The sequence below is a fragment of the Mesoplodon densirostris genome, chromosome 7 (assembly GCF_025265405.1).
Source record: "Mesoplodon densirostris isolate mMesDen1 chromosome 7, mMesDen1 primary haplotype, whole genome shotgun sequence".
In the NCBI taxonomy this organism is placed as follows: Eukaryota; Metazoa; Chordata; class Mammalia; order Artiodactyla; family Ziphiidae; genus Mesoplodon; species Mesoplodon densirostris.
Window position 1 is genome coordinate 78070612 of NC_082667.1, and position 18049 is coordinate 78088660.

Sequence of the window (18049 nt, forward strand, 5' to 3'; positions counted from 1 at the left end):
GGGAAGCAGCCGCAGAGCACAGGGAGATCAGCTTGGTGCTTTGTGACCGCCTGGAGGGGTGGGATGGGGAGGGTGGGAGGGAGGGAGATGCATGAGGGAAGGGATGTGGGAACAGATGTATATGTATGACTGATTCACTTTGTTATAAAGCAGCAACTAATAAAAAAAAAAAGAAATGTACACAAATATTGAACTTGTTAGTAAATTTATTTTTCACACATGTACAGGTTAATGATTTTTAAATATTTTATGTGTATTCCAGAATTGAGCAAATGAATAAATAGACTGCAAATAATGAGAATCAGGTTTCTAATTGTTAAAGAAAAGAGTTACAAATAAGGAAAGGGTAAGGGAGGCTAGAATAAACCCTGTGGTGTTGGATTGGAATCAAGGTATCAATTTGAATTCATATATCAATTTGAAGTTATATATATATGTAGATAGACAGATGATAGATAATGTGTGTGTGTGCACACATGTGTGTGTATACACACACACCCAGATAGATAATATGAAAATAGAGATACTTGTATATTTTTATATATTCGTATATATATTTTTAGCTCTCTCTGCTGAAAACACAATGAGGTAGCTTGGATAGTGATAAATCCACCTTATACCAAGATTCTGGTTTCTGAATACCATTATTAATGCAAGGAACAAGAACTCCATGGAGAAATGACTGATTCAAGGCTGAGACAGAGGAAAGTAAAAGATGGGTCTGGAGCATTTTGTGGTGTCAGAAAATAAGATATTACTCCAAAAATTGTATGGCCATGTAGGAAAAATATAGGAGACAGCTGGAAGGAGTACCAGTGACCAAATATGGAACACTTTGAGAAACAAAACTATTAATGATAGTAATAAATTTTAACCCGTAGAATAAAATAAATATCCACAAGTTCACACTGATGTATGTATATATATGAACAAATAACCAGATAAATACATAAATGAAGGAGAAGAATAGCTCTTTCTTATACTCAAATTATAGTTAATAAATGTAGAGGGAATGATGGGAATAGAAAATGAACAATCATCAAACACCACAGTAATGGGTGGAGTCAAAAATTATTGAGGGATGCTAAAATTAGTATGGGAAAATTAAACAAGAAGCAGAATATTTGAACAATCTCAAATAATTACAAAGGGAAAAATAGTGATTTTGCAGCTATCATTATAACTAAGTCATCAAAGTTAATATCCCCAGTAGTGAGACATACAGATTTGTTTGTACCTCTAATATGTACTGAAAATGGCATATCTCTCCTGAAGTGTTCTTGTCAAGAAATACATATCCTCAGTCTAACCATGAGAAAATATCAAACAAACCCTATTTGAGAAAAATTCTACAAAATGACTGGCTAGGATTTTCCATTAGTTCAAGGTCATAACAGACAAAAAAAGACTGAGGAACTATCCTAGATTAGAGAAGAATGGGGAGATATGACAAGCAAATGCAATAAGGGATCCTAGATTTGAATCTGGACCACAAGACAATAGGCAATATTTGAATACCAGTCTATAAATTGTTAGTAGCATTGTGACAATGTAAACTTTCTGCTTTCAATAATTATACTCGGGCCTCCCTGGTGGCGCAAGTGGTTGGGAGTCCGCCTGCCGATGCAGGGGATACGGGTTCGTGCCCCGGTCTGGGAGGATCCCATATGCCGCGGAGCGGCTGGGCCCGCGAGCCATGGCCGCTGAGCCTGCGCGTCCGGAGCCTGTGCTCCGCAACGGGGGAGGCCACAACAGTTAGAGGCCCGCATACCGCAAAAAAAATAATAATAATAATAATTATACTCTAGTAATATAAAATGTTAACATTTGGGGAAGCTGAGTAAAGGGTATATGGGAACTCATACTGCTATGTTTGAAGTTTTTTGATAAATAAGATTTGATAACACAGTTTTATAAAACCTTAGTTTGGACATTTCTGAACCTCTTTTTTGTTTCCTTATGGAAGAAAGCTGCTTGTTTAGGGTTAATACTAATTCAATGGGGGTAAGATTTACACAGGACCAACCCTAACAATAATAGTGTGTGGCACAGGAAACAACTCTGAATGGCCATTTCAAGGAACAATATACTTAAGTGTATACAATGAGTAAAATGGATGAACTACACAAATTAATGAGTTGAAAAACCATAGAATCATAGAATTTTCTCACTGTAAAGGCTCTTACTTTCATAACTTTTCAGAACTTTTCCGTTCCTATGGGTAAATACCAAAGAGCAGGATTACTAGATCACTGTATGGTAAAAGTACGTTTATTTTGTAAGAAACTGCCAAGTATCCCACTAGCCACAAATGAGAATTCCAATTGTTCTGCATCATCACCAACTTCGGTATTTCAGTTTTGGGATTTTAGCCATTTAAATAGGTGTGTAGTGGTATCTCATTATTGTTCTAACTCAAAATTCACTGATGACATGGAATGTGTAGCATCTTTTCATATGCTTATTTGCCATGTGTCTACTTTCTTTGTTTAACCATAGTAGTTTTGTTGTTTTTTTTTTAAACCAAGGCCTGCTAACTCTTGTCCTCCTGTGTCTATTTATGTTGTCTTTTTTCTTTCTTTCTTCTTTTTTTGAACTTTTGATCATTTAGTCTTTTTCCTGGTTATGTCCAATTATTTTTTATACTAAAATTGGGCTTAACTTATTTTAGGAAACTATAAAGATACCTCCACATTCTGGATGTTGTTATCTTTCTCTTGAAAAGATTTACTTTGGCCCAAGGCAGACACTTACTATAGGGACTGGTAACCTTAGTCCATTCTCAGTTTGAGCTCATTCAAAGCCATTTTTCAGTCTGTGTGAAGGTTGGTCTATTTCTGTCTTGTCCTTTCCTACGGGTGTTGCCATTTGGGATTACCATGTGAAAGTTCGGATTCTCCCTATTCCCAACTACCCTTGTATTTGTTAGGCTTTAAATGTAATGGTTCCCACAGCCCTGTGAGACTAAAGATACACTTAGCTTCTCATTCCATTAGTTGTTACCTTTAGCTTGAGCTTGTATATTTTTATATATTCGTATATATATTTTTAGCTTTGGCTTCTGTGGCTAGAGTCTTTTGAACTCCTTGGCTTTTCAGTTCCTAGGCTGTAAGATTTGAATCAGCAAATGCCCAAAGGAGAAAAGCTGCACCAAATGTCAAGCTTGCGTCTGTGTTTCCCTTCTCTCCACAACTTGGCCCACATGTCTTGGTGTCTCTCTAACATTCAGATGCCAGCAAACAGATGTTTTCTTACTTTGAACAGCTTTTCTAAAAGCTGTAGACTTCACCTGATCTTATGTTATTATTGAACTACCATCTCAATTACCCCTAGGAAGAAAATTTACAATTTTATGTTTTATTTTTTATTTTCTATATTACCTCAGTTTCTGTAGAGACCTTTTACCTCACTGTTCGGTCTAGTTCCTGTGTTAGCAGTAAGATGGAGATAAGGTGGAGGCTAAGAATACTGGGGGGAAATCACCGATGAATGATATGTCTCATTCTTTTTGTTTTTCCTCTCCTTATTTATTACTCTGGCAGCCTACACCTGCCTTTCTTCATTTGACCCAGTTGCCCAAATAAGAAACCCACTCTGGTAAAGACCTGACTTTACTCTCATAAATGTCTGCATGTTAGGATTAGCTAGATGATGAACACCATGCCAGAGTTCTTTGGGTGAGACTTTTGCCGACTTCTGTTAGCCCTTTAGTTTGCCTCTTGCAAACGCTGCTCAGATTGTTGAGGTTTTCTAAGATTCTGTAGGTCAAACCTCTCTACCTGCATACCAGATGAGCCCTTCTCTCTTTCCTGACCTCACTTGTGGGAGGTTAGCCCTCGGTTCTTCTTTTTCCCCATCCAATCATAATCGTTCATGAATTCTAAAAGGCCCTCAAAGTATCTGTTGTCCCTTTCTCTCTTCTCTTTTCTATCAACACTGTTAAATATTAACCATATATTTGCACACCTCTTTCTTACTTACAGTGGAATATTGGAAGGCTCGATCATTAAGTGTGAGTCCCACCAAACTAGGACTCATACAACACTCTCCTCCAGGCCAAAACTTTTGATATCCACTGGGTTTTTCTTATACTATCTTATATGTAGCTAAATTTGTAATGATTTAGTTAATTCCTGAGTTATGTGACAATAAGAAATCAGTCAAATTAGCACTACAGAAGTGCAGCTTAGACCTAGGGACCAGAACCAAGGACCACAAAAACCTGTTAACCAATAAGTTTCACTTGTACTTCATGTTTAACAACTGCTGAGGGTGAATGGGAAGTGAGGGAAAAAGAGTTTAACTTCATATCACAGAAACTTGCGCTAAAATGAAGAGGAAAATGACCCAGTTCCTGGTTCAAGTCACTGTAATCTGCTTCAATAAATAATAACAGCACACAAGGAAAACAAACACTATATGATAGGAACAATGGATAATTAATTACCAGATCAGGGAGGACAGATTACACTTGCTATGGGATTTCATTAAAGAAGGATTCCAAAAAGTACTGGCTTCTTCTGAGAAGACTTCCCAGAACAGGTAGCATTTAAACTGAGTCTTGAACAAGTATATAGAGGGTAGGGAACAGGCCTTCCGGGCAGGGAACAGGCACAGTGTCAGGAATGGCACAAAGGGCTTATGGAATAGGGGACAAAACTGGCTGAACACAGGAGTGCTACATGTTGGGGAATATGGGGGAAGGCTGGCTGAGGTTGGTTAAATGAAACATAATTAGATGGAAGAGAAAGTAGGTGGAAAGACACATGGAAGACTGTGGAAAGCCCCTGACGATGGAGGTCAGCATAATAATATGAAGAACTCAGTGGTACTTTGACACTGTATGAATGTCTAGGTTTAAAAAATCAGGAAAACACAAAAAACAATAAACTACTGATATAATGATATGTAACCAGAGGCCAGATACCAAAGAATACACACTGTGTCTTTCCATGTATGTCATATATGGTGATAGAGGTCAGCTTAGGTGTTGCCCTGGGAGAGTATGGAACAGAAAGAAGTAACAGAGAACCGTGTAGGGTGTTAGAAATATTTTATAATATCTTGATCTGGTGTTGCATACATGGGTGCATAGAGATGTAAAAATTCAGTTATTAGCAATGCAGTTAACCTACTAGAGTTTTTTTTTAATGTATGCGTACATTAAAAAAAACTCAAGTAGGTTAATTAGGCTGTCAGTTGTATGAAGTAAATTTTGGTCAAGGAATAGCCAAGGTAGTAATGCAGTAATAAGTTATAAATGTACTCACTGTGCTCTAGAATGTCACAATTGGAATACAAGAAATATGTGTAAGAAAAAAGACAAATATTCAACATTGATGGTTGGATGAGCTGAATAAGTTAGATCACTCTACTTTCAATTTAAGAACTTGGCCAGTGTTTGGATACCTCTGAACAAAGAAAAAAAAGAAATACAATATTTATTATGCATATGCTATGTATCAATCCCTGACTTATATTTTGACACATATAAACATGGGAAATATTGCACCTTGTAACTGAGACAATGAAGATGAGTGAGGTAGCTGGTTTTGACACTAGAGGCTGAGAAAACCATCAGCTCATAATCGTAAGAAGTCTGAAGTCGGAGGAAAAGAATCAAGAGGAAATAGTGGTAAGTGCCAGGAGCTTCTGGAAACTACATCAGAGATGAAGACTCCAGGACTGTTGAGCTTTCTAAGATTCCCAATAACTCAGGTAAAAACAGAGGGCTTAAAACTGAATCCTGGGGATATATGTATGCATATAGCTGATTCACTTTGTTACACAGCAGAAACTAACACAACACTGTAAAGCAATTATACTCCAATAAAGATGTAAAAAAAAAAAAAAAACTGACTCCTGCAAAGTAACAATTGTTACGACAAACAGTAAAGAATTATAAGAAAAATAATCACATGCCTGTCCCAACAGAGAAATATCCTAAGCTCCATCTCACCATTTCTCCGATTGGCCTTTCACAAAATACAGTCCCATCAGCTGAATATAGGTTTGTCAAGTAACTGTGAGTAAGACTGAATTAAACAAAAATAAATCAATTCCTTCCTCCAAAACTTTTCAGAGTATGTAATGTAACAAAGTGAAACTTGAATTTCATGTCGGGATGTAGAGTACAGCTCTTCCCAAATGCTTCTGTCTTGTAACTACATTAACATCATCTAAAACCAGTGTTCTGCAGGACAGAGATTGTGAAACGCTGCTCTCATCATGTAAGCTATCAAGTCTTTCTGAAAATCCATTCTTCCTTCTGCCCTTTCTCCTGTTGTCCCTGTCACCTGGAATGTCTGTCCTAAGCTCCACCTGCCAAAACCCTACCCATTTTTAGGATCCAAGAGATAATAAAAGGCTTACATTACTGAAAGGCAGAGAAAGAAATCCCTTCCTAGGGATCTACATTTCCTTCCTAGGGAAAAGAAAAATTGTAAAGTATACCACAGTGACCTTAAGTCTATGAATGTCACTATGTTGTGTTACTTGGAGTTCTGTAAAAGTCAATGTGCTACAATATACATGGATATGAATGTTTGATATCTTACAAGTAGAACTTGCTGATAACTTTCATCATGAGCGAGGTTAATGATTAAGGGAGCCATTGTATTTGGCTCAGCCCTTATAACTAGGGAATATTAAAATTGGAAAGGTCCCTAGATATTAGCAAATCTATCCACCTCATATTCTAAGTAAGGAAACTGAGACCTTCAGAGATTGGATACTTATATTAACAAAGGAAAAGGATATAAGATTGGCAGACCTACCTTTTAGATTAAGAATTTTGAGATTTTTATAGACTACTAGGACATTATGTCCACTGATATTGAGACAATGTGTTTCTTAGTCATCATTTCCTATTGCACTGACCAAGCGAGGTGCCAGTCAGTAGTTGTACAAAGGGAAAAAGAAAACTTTAGAAACTCCCAATTTATATACACAGGGAAATTCATCATTCATGTTATTTAAGCTAACTGGATGCAGTTTATCAGCTACATTGAGGAATGGTGAAGTGAAGTGTCTTTACAATTAACATGTTAGTTTGGGTCATGACCTCCCTGTTGTTCAAGTGAGTTAACGGTTAGCACTCAACTAGGCACTTAAGAGTCCATTATAAATCTGGACTAAACGTTTATTTGTGGCATCTTTATTCTTCTTTGGTGCCCTTAGGCAGAATTAGCCCTCTTTTGTTTTGATGAATTCAAGTATTAAACAGGGCTAAGGTTTCACAAGTTCTTTGGCCTAAACATGGGGGTAAGGGAGACCAATGAGCTGGAGTACTTCTAGATTTAAGAATGGTCAGATTGAGGAAGAAGAGTCTTATGCCAGAGGTGAAAGAAGACTGATTATAATTACCTATTTTTAAAAATTCCAACCCTTTTCAATGTTCTAAAGTGACCAGGAAGTACATGGGTATGCTAGGAAGTAAGGGAGTCAAGCAAGAATATTCTCTAAGAGTTTGTGGATGGCAATGAAGAGGAAAGGAAGATAGAGACAATCCTAGAAAAGGTTTTGGTTGGCCATAATAATGAAGTCAGAAGGAGAAGAAGAAGAAGAAGAAGAATGACACATGCAATGGGAAAGAGAAAGCAAGAATAGAGAAGCAAAAGGAGAGTAGAAAAATGAGACAAATTTGGAGAAGGAAATGAGGAAGAAAACTGGGTGAAAGAAGGAAGCACTGATGGTAGACCACCTGGCACTCAAATATTAACACGATGCACATTTAACATGTGCCATCAACGGCCATGGTCATTACCCTCAAATAGTTTACAGTATGTGTTTCAGAGACATTTATAAATTGAAAATGCCATTAAAATAAGTGCCAGGGTATAAGTATTCGTGCAATTGTATGGGAGAATAAAAAGTCCCCCATCAAAGAGCCTTCTGAGACATTGGAAAAAAAGGAAAAACCTAAAAAGCATAAGACTCTTCCTATTTTCATTTCCAATGATACATCCCAATCTTGATGATCAATCAGCGATTTAAATATCAACTATAAACACAGTATTTTATGAGCTGCTATGCAGTGTACTATACTAGAGCAATAGAACAGAGAGGACCTCAAACCCTCTGTTCCCTCAAATTGAAAGGCACGCTTCCTGACCTCTCCAGACCACTACTGGACACAGGGAACACACACTAATGTTTCAGGACCCCAACCAGCACTCACCTGCTTAGTGATTACTTCCATGACACACCCTCACTAACACCACTGACTTTCCTGCTCCTACGGGACATGACACATATTTCCTATTTTAACACATACCACAGTGCATTATGATTGCAGGTAGGTGTTCTAACAACTTAAAAGAGAATGATGACTTTTTTCTCTTTACGTCTTGTTATTTCCCTACTCATAATATTTCTTGAAGAGAAACCATAAAAATATAAACAAACACAAAAAACAGATAATATACAAAACGTGTGCTTTGCACCTTAACACAAACTTAAGTAAAATTAGTTCTGACAGTATCCGGCATGACAAACTTCCATGGTACAAATGAGAATGGACCAAGGTTTGAGCAGGTACAGGAGACAATCCAGGCATGAACAACACCAAGGCAAGGTAGACAGGAAGTAACATGCTGTGTAGGAAATCACGAGACCAGTCTGATGGGAAGAGACTTAAACAAGACTGAAACTCACTTTCTAAACCTCCATCTCCAATTGGACAATTCGCAAGACACAGGTGCACCAAAGTGGCCAAATATTCAATCCCTTTAATGGGGAGGAACAGTTTAAAATTTTATAAATTTAGTTTGCCCAAAAGCAACTGTCAAATGTTGGCAGGACACAATGAAGGCTTACCTTTGTTAACATAGTTAAGTCTCTCTCTCTCACAACTAGCCCACTTGGCTCCACGTTCCTTAGCGCACCTGACGCACTTACACAGCTTTGATGAGCTTTACACAACTGGAAGGTCACATCTTTATTTCTTATTGCAAGAACACAACATCCGGAAACTTTATTTCTATCAGAAGCTAAAGCAAAATTATTGTAAAATGAGTCATTTAAAGCATACATTTTATCACCTTTAAAAAGCATCTGCTCTGTGCTAAGGATTAGAAATGACTCCTGTCCTTAAAGCCTCATGAAGGAAGAAGATCTATAAAGTCAAAATTTCAATCACATGAGATAAAGCACAGAAGTGCCTATGGAGGCCAAAAGTTGTATCTAAGTGACGGCTTCATGATAACCCTGAAGTACAGTCTAGAAAGATGAGGCTATGCAGAGCTGGAGTAGGAGGTGCATTAACTGCACAGGGAGCACCTGTGCAAAGACACTCAAGCCTGACACCTGCTGGGCACTGTAAATACTGCAGGTGGGGATGACTAAAGAACAGGGGTCCAAGTGTGAGAAGAGACAGAAATAAAAATAGAGATGTTGGCCCAAGCAAGCCTGGGAGAGAGCATGGCTTGTATCCCACAAGTGATGAGGCCTGGGGCAACCACTGGCTGAGTAAGGGTGCCTCCGCTGATTAGAAAAAGGCGCCCCGCAGCTGAAGGACCAATTAGATAAAGAGAGTGATCACAAAAAGCTCCCCTTCCTCAGGGCCAAAGAGCCCCAGGAGGCTTGGCAAAGCACAGTTCAGACTACAGGCGTCTGTGCAGAGCACACGCTGGGTGGCTAGTATGCACTAATTCTGTGTGGGAAAGCCATTAGCAGCATTATTTTAGGCATATCTTGTCATGTTAGAAGATCACTCAACCCGAGTAGGCAGATGAACTTAGAGGAACTGAGACCAGGGGCCGTGAAACCACCCAGGAGTTTCTGCCATAGTCGGGGCAAAATGTAATGTGGATGAAGAAGCAAATTTAGGAGGAGGCCAAAATTTACAAGCTAGACCCACTGGATGAAAGTCAAAAAGAAAGTTCAGTGAAGGAATTCTGAAGAGAATGGGCTCTGCATTTTTCTTACAATCAATGTAAAATATTAGGCAAAATTAAGTACAGTGGCTTTTAAGGTCCCTTCCAGCTCTAACTTCTTTTGATTTCTAACTTATTACTCTGGTTAAGTAAAGTCCCTTCAGAGGTACAGAACAGTTCCTACACCTGAATGGGATGCAAAGAATAATCTGACTTCTCTTCACCAGGGAATGAGTTGAACTGTCCTTGCAGAAGAGGTAACACATGGTGAGAACCCCAGATCCTAGAAAAGGGCCAGGCACACGATAAGTATTCAGCTTTTTGAAAACAAATGAACAATCATTTCCTCTCCTAGATCTTCACACCCTTTCTCTGCTGGCTGCTTTCTTTCAGCTTATAAACTTCCTCAGTATACCCACTTAAAAAGCCCTCAGACCTATGATTCTTTGGATCTTCTTGTGGGTAACCTAAGTCTCTCCCATGCCTTCAAACACCTCTCCTCCCCAAAAGCCCAGATCTGAACCTTGGGCCCAGACCTGTCTACCAGGCCCCTCTAAAGCACTGAAGATGAAGTAAGATCCTCTCCCCACCCCCAATCCCTTCCTACTGTGCTCTGTATCTCTCAAAAAGATGCAGCTGTAAACTGTCACCCACGCTTGCTGCCCTCCCTTTTCTAACTGGTCACCAGGCCCCACCCATTCTCTCTCAGATCTGCAAAATCCAGTCCAACCTTTTATAACTTAAGTGGGAACCTTAGATTACAATTCACCCTGCACCCAATCAAGTGCCTTGCACATGGAGGTCCAAGTGAGTCTCTAAACCAGAAGTCCATCTCACTGTTCTTTAGGGTTTCCCACAGCCTTCAGGATAAACATCTAAACTTCTGACAGGACAAACAAGGCCCCGTTCTGTTGGGCCCCACTAGGTTTCCAGTATCAACTCTCATTTCTTTCCCAAACCCTGAGTTCGAGTCCTGTACATTAGTTTTGCCATATTTTCTTATATTTCTCAAACTTTGACACACACTGCCCCCTCCTGCCACCCCAGGAGCTTCTACATATCCTTAGAAAGGATGGCACCTCCTCCAAGAAGCCTACCCTGAACTTTCCCTTCCAAGATTCTGTACTCTGCAAAGGGGAAAGGTTGGGGGGGGGGATACATTAGGACTTTGGCGTTAACATAGACACACGACTCTATATCAAACAGATCATCAACAAGGACCTACTGCACAGCACAGGGAACTCTACACCATGGCCTGGAACAAACTGTACGGGAAAAGAATCTGAAAAGGAATGGATATATGTATAACGGAATCACTTTACTGTACGCCTGAAACTAACACAATATTGTAAATCAACTATCCTCCAATATAAAATAATAATTAAATTAAAAAGAAAGATTCTGTGCTCTGTAGCACCAGAACTCACTTCTTCCAGAGCACTGACTACTGTGCTTGTGCTTACCTGTCGCCCAGTAGAAGGGGAGATTACCTAGGGCGGAAGCATCGTCTCCAGCAGCCCTTGGTTCTGACAACTCATTCAAGTGCCAGGATACTTTACACACATAACCTGCTTAATTAATTCTAAGAACCCACAGAAAGAGTGGTTTTTAATGTCATTTTACAAGTGTGGGGATTGCAGTTCAAAAGTAACCTGCCCAGGCCACAGACAGCATAAGCCCTGGAATTCAAACCCTAGGCTGCCTTCACACCAGTGCTCTTTCCACTATATGATACGACTACTGAAAAACAGATTTTTTTTCCTGAGCCCTGTTTTAATGGAAAGGAAATGAAGCTGGGATATACCAATTTCCTAATCGCTTTGGCGTGTACCAGGCAAAGTCGTTCAACAGACCAGGTAATATCTGTGGAACAATTAACGATGCTCCAAGCTGTCCTAAGTGTTCTACATTGTAGGGTCTACAAGCATTAACACAGTTCGACCTTGTAACCTCCAGAGAGAGTGAGTCCTGTTCAGCCCATGCTACAGATGAGAATACTGAGACCTAGAAGCCTTAGAGCACTCGGCCGGGGTCACCGAGCCGGCAGGAGTCCTAGGCCGCACGCCCCATCTAGCGCACGCACACCCGGACACTGGGCACCGGTTCTAGTGCCCACCCTCCACCTTGCACCATCTAAAACCCCGCTTCGCAGCGCCCACACAAGAGCCCCTGGAAGCGGGAAGTACAAAGCTGTCTCAAACAGATGAACCAGTTTGCAGGGCAGAAGTTGAGACACGGATGTAGAGAACAAACGTATGGACACCAAGGGAGGAAAGCCGCGGGGGGTGGGGATGGTGGTGTGCTGAACTGGGCGACTCGGATTGACGTGTATACACTGATGTGTATAAAATTGATGACTAATAAGAACATGCTGTATAAAAAATAAAATAAAATTCAAAAATCAAAAAAAAAAAAAAGAATACTGTCTACTGTCCTCCACGCCCCCTGGAACACTCACTGTAAATATCCAGGAGGTGCTTGCAGAATGAATGAATCAATGAACAAACAAGCTCACTCATTTCAAACGTGCAGTCACATGCGAAATCTGACCTTCTGAGAAGTTAAGCTTCTGGAAGGAGCCCATTTTCTTAATGTATTCAGCATCGAGTCATCACAAAATATGAACTCTTATAAAGTACTGCCCCTCACTTCCCATGAGAAAGCAAAATTCCTCAGCAGGGAAATGGGAGGGTAGCAGACATTACCCGCAAAGCTTTAGGAAGGCTGCGGCTCGCTGAGCACGTCACTAGGGCCCCTGACCGCCTGCCTGGTAGTAGGACAGACACACCAGGAACGGCTGCTGACCGGCAGAAAGAGCGCCCGGCCAGGCAGGCAGCACACCCCGCACCCTGCCAAGCGAGGTCCGGCCAGCAAGGGAAAGACGCTCTCCACTGCAGAACCGCCCACCACTAGACAGCCAGGTCCCGCCAGGGCCTGGACACACGAGGCCTTCCTTACAAGGGTTACACATCTGTGGCCTCGCTCTGCCTCGAAGAAAAGACAGTGACGGCGACAACGTGACCATCTCCAGATGAACTTTCAACTTCGTTTCAAGTGCCTGGGTGCTGGGTCACAGTGGATTTCTCAACTCTTCCAATATTCAAAAATACCAATTTCTAAGATGCAGAAGGGTTGTTAAACATACACTTAGCACAGACCCCAGTCCCACTCCTGAGTATTTTCTCAAGTGAGGTAAAAACCCAAGTTCACATGGAAACCTGCCCTGGGATGTTTACAGCAGCTTTATTCCTGATCCCCTCAAAACTGGAAACATCCCACAAGTCCTGCCACCCGCACGCGAATGGACAAACGGAAAATGGAATACAACACAGCCAGAAAAAGGAGTGGCTTCTCATACCCGCAACAACAGGGATGACGGACTTCCCTGGTGGTCCAGTGGCTAAGACTCCACACTCCCAATGCAAGGGGCCCGGGGTCCATCCCTGCTCAGGGAACTAGATCCCCCACGCCGCAACTAAAACATACTGCACACGGCAATGACGATCCCATGTGCCGCAACAAGACCCAGCACAGCCAAGTAAATAACTACCTAAATAAATATTTAAAACAACAACAACAAAAAAAACAAACCCGGGAGGAATCTCGCATAGGTTTTGCTGAGCCAAAGCAGCCAGAATCAAAAAGCTACATGCTGTTGTTCCGTTTATCTGACTTTCTGGAAAAGCCAAAACCTTAGGGACGGAGAGGAGATTAGTGGCCAAGAGGCTAGAGGCACCCTGGCGCCAAAGGGCAGCAAATAGGATGACAGGATTGCTCTGCCGCCTGATGGCGATCAAAACTCCTACAACTGTGCACTACAAGTGAACTATGCTTCACGGCTACTAAGGATACACAAGTTATTACATTTTGAAAACTGTGCCGACCAGCCATCCCCGGCATGACAAATGCAGTAAGAGGGGCGGGGAGGCGAGGCAAGTGGATCAGCTGGAGTTCTGAAGGTTCTCCCCACTTTCAGTTTCCCTCCCCTGGCATGTCTCCCCGCCCGGCCCACTGCTGCTCAGGCCGCCCACCCGGGCCGCCTGGAGTTACCCAACCGGAAAAGCCAGAGCCCAGGCTCAGCCGCGCCTCCAGGCACAGGAAGGGCAAAAATAGAAAGCGCCAGTGCGCAGTGGAGGGCTGGAAACCCTCGGACCTCAGATAACTGCGGAGAACCGGGGCTCGGAGTCAACATCGGCTCCAGGCGGTCCCAGCGTCCCGACCCCGGCCGCGACACACTTTCCACAAAACTGACACACACGCGCGGGTCGCGCGGGCTTCCCCGCCGGGTCGCCTGGAGGCCGGTCCCCCGCAAGCTGAGCGCACGAAAGGGCGCCCCAAAGGCGCCGGCCCAAGCCGCCCGCTGCGCTTTCCTTCCGGAAGGTGGGCTGCGGGGCCCAAGCGTAAACCCTGAGACAAGGTACACGCGCACCACGCCGCCACAGGGGACGAGAGGCCGGGCGCCCACCTGGCCGGACACCCTGCATTTCTGGAATCACCGGACTTGTGTGTAAATTTCCCTTTGGCGTGTCATTTTCCAAAGGCCACTCAAGATCAGGGGACAGCACTCCTCCTCTCCAAGTGTCCTGCCAGCCCACCCACTCAAGATCAGAGAGACAAAATGCCTAACTAAAACAAAACAAAACAGAAACACAAAAAACTGGAGAGAGGGAGGAAAGGGTGCCCTCAAAAAAAAAAAAAAAAAAAAAAAAACCTAAGCACGTTGACAGCGCTAAGAATAAACTACCAGGCAAAAGAAACCCTACATGTCAAATCCTAAAGTACAGAAGGGCAAGCCCGCCGGCAGTCCAGGCCCGGGGAGACCGGGGTCCCCAGCCCTGCAGAGCCAACCGAAGACCGGCTCGGGCGCCCCTCAGAAGCCCGGGGTCCCCGCGGCCGAGTCTGCGCCCCCGGCCGGCGCCGGCTCCCCTCTGCCCACCCTGCGCGCGGGGGCTGGAAAAGGCCGCGGAGAACCACGGCGGGGCGGGAAGGGGGGCTCCAAAGAAGGTCTGGCGACTCGAGTCGCTCCGTTTCTCGGTGGGCTCAGCGCCCGCCGTGGGGGAAGAGGGGCGGGGGTCCGGGAGGAGGGGACGGGTGGCACTTACGTAGACCGGCAGCGGCCACGGGCAGACGGCGGGCTCGGCCCCCACGAGCGATTCCAGCCTCAGCTCCAGCTTCTCCCCCATGTCTTCGCGCGCCGCCCCCGCACCGTGCTAGTATGGCGGTTGGGGGAGGGGCGCGGCGCCGCCGGCGGGGGCGGAGCAAACAGGCAGACGGGCAGTGAGGGGAGGAGGCCTGGCCTGGGCCTCAGCCGCCGCCGCCGCGCTCCTGTCCGGCCCCCGGCTCCCTCTTTGTGGTCACAGGCCCCGGGCCTCCAGCGCTGCTGCGAACTCAGGCCTGCGTGAGGCGAGCACAATGAGCCGGGGACCGGGCCGAACCACTCGCGGCGCGCGCGGCCCACCCTGTGGACACGCCCGCTCTCACGCACGCACGCACGCACGTCTTCGGCTGCCCCCAGCCACACCCACCGGCCCGAAGTGGGGACCTGAGGAGAGCCCTCGGGGCCTGGGGTGGCGGGTTCGACTCCCGCCCTTGACGTACCGTGACACCCCCCCCCCAATAAGAAGACTATAATTCCTCATTAAATATGACAGCTGGAATCCCGGCTTCTGTTCACAAAAATGCCGTGTATTTAGCCTATGCTAGGCACCAGACCACGGACGCTCAGTACTGGCAAAAAAGGAAATGCCCTGCCCTCATGGCACTGCCATTTTAATTGGAATAGTAGGGACAATGGTCAAGGGAGAAAATAAAGTGTCATCATCGCCACGGGGATGGTTAATCTCATGTGCGCACTGCGTGGGGCCCCGGCAACCACAAACATTATTCCAGATGTGGCCAGGAAGGTATTTTTCAGAAGAGATTAACACTGAAATTGGTCCACTTTGCGTAAAGGAGACTGTCAATGCCGCGGCGTGGGTGGGCCTCGTCCATCAGTTGAAGGACTGGAGAGAAAAATGAGGTTCCCTAGAAAGAGGGAACTGTTCCTCCAGTGGCTTGGGACATCAGCTCTTCCCTGTGTCTCCAGCCCAGAGTCCTGCCCGGACTTGCCTGCCTCACAGTCACATGAGTCAACTCCTTAAAACAAAACTATATATGTGAAAATACTGAATATATACAAGCCTATTAATTTGTATATGTGTGTATACATATTATATATATGTATACACGTTTATATGTGCGTGCGTTTGTATTATATGTGTAAGTACTATATACAGTATACATACAAGCCTATATATGTGTGTGTATATATTGTATACATGTATGTATGTGTATATATATAGTATACATATTATAAATGTGAACATGCTGTATATATACACACACCCATATATTGATATATGGCTGTGTGTATATATACAGTAGATGTACGCTGTACGTATGTATGTATACAGTGTATATTTATATATAGGTGTGTATATATGTTGTATACCTGTATGTGTATATGTTGCATAGGTATTATATGTATATATGTATATACTATATATAGACACACTTGCATATGTATTTATATGTGTATGTACATGTGCATACTTACATATAGGTGTGTATGTGTGTGTATACATTGTGTATATGTATGTGTATATATCTTATATATATGATATATATGTATATATATGATGAATTTATATGTACAGTACATATATATTTTTATGCTACATGCTTTTATATGTAGGTGTATATATGTGTCTATATGTATGTACGTGTATTGCATATATATGTATGTATACTGTATATATACACATCTAAATATCTTTGTATGTGTGTATATATGTATGTATGATATATATGTACTAGGTGTGTCTATTGAATATGTTATATGCATGTGTACATACTGTATATATACAAACTATGCATTTTATGTGTGTATGTATAGTGTATATGTATATGTGTATTGTATGTGTGTATACATACTGTATATATACAAACGATGCATTTTATATATGTGTGTATATATGTATGTGTGTATTGCATATACTATATGTGTATATGTCTGTATGCATACTGCATATATACACAGCTGTATATTTTTGTATGCGTGTACATATGTATGTGTGTGTGTGTATATACACACACACACCCTATGGATTCTGTTTGTCTGGAGAAGCCTCACTGATACGGACACTTAATACAATTGAGCACCTGCCCTTTGCCAGCCAGGGAGCCAAACGCTTGTCTTTTCGGTGTCTCCCTTAAGTGTCACAAGTCCCAGGAGGGAAGGTGATGCCGCTCCTACCAGTTGAGGTGCCTCGGGGTCAGAGAGGTGCACAGGGCGGGGGGCTGGAGCCTGGTGGAGCCCAGGTGGAGTTCTAGCAGCAGTACAGCCTAGCAGTGCCACTTCCCCAGGTGCTTCTCACAAAGATGCCGAGGGAGAGACAGGGTCTGAAAGAGGGGATGAGGAAGCTTCCATGGGTCCGCAAGCCCAGACCAAGGCTGACTCGTCAAGGGTGTTAGAGGTCAGGACTGTGGTTTCCCTGGGGGTGGGGTTACACAGAGCCATTCCCATTCTGAAAAAGTATCCATTCTGCTCTTGTTTGTATGTTTACCCCCCTCCCCCAAATCTTTTAAAAACAGATTCTCTTGGCTGCTGGGAGCACACATGGGGAAGTTGTGTGTGAGGGGGTGTGATCCAGGGGACAGGGAGGATAAGCCCCCCACTCGTAGGGCCAGGAGTGGCTCAGCTTTGTGAGCTAAGGATGGCCCGCGAGGTCCCAGAGAGAAGGGTCCCTACTCCGTCCCTGCTCCGTGCATCCCATTCCCAGCCTGAGAAGCCCAGAGCTACCCCCCCACACACACACCAGGGAGGAGAGCCAGTCACCCTGGCTCACAGGCTGCGGCTCCAAGGCTCCTGGCACTAGGAGCTATTTTCAGCTTTCATGCCCTAGGACATGGCCAGAGCTATTGTCTCCGGAAACTCTCTGTCTGTCTCTCGCCTGCCCTCCCTCCCTCCCTCCTCCGCCTCTTCCCCTCCCGCTCCAGCTGTCCTGCCCTCCACCCTGCATTTCTACACAGGATGGCTCACAGACAGCTGCTCCCCGAGTCCACCCGCCACCATTCGATGGATGTCAGAGCAAGCCCTGGGGACTTCCCTGGAGGTCCAGCGATTAAGACTCCGA

The 18049-nt window shown here is 43.7% G+C and overlaps 1 protein-coding gene and 2 pseudogenes across 1 annotated transcript in view; 1 reads left to right on the forward strand and 2 right to left on the reverse strand.

Moving 5' to 3' along the window:
• Positions 1-12900, reverse strand: part of LOC132494210 (3-hydroxyisobutyrate dehydrogenase, mitochondrial-like) — a 38159-nt pseudogene extending 25259 nt beyond the window's left edge.
• LOC132493385 (forkhead-associated domain-containing protein 1-like) overlaps positions 1-15365 on the reverse strand; it is a 202853-nt gene extending 187488 nt beyond the window's left edge. Inside the window, exon 1 of the mRNA XM_060103857.1 lies at positions 14978-15365. The gene's annotated coding sequence lies outside the window, so the exon portion shown is untranslated. The remainder of the gene's footprint in view (positions 1-14977) is intronic.
• LOC132494211 (uncharacterized) overlaps positions 15288-18049 on the forward strand; it is a 45365-nt pseudogene continuing 42603 nt past the window's right edge.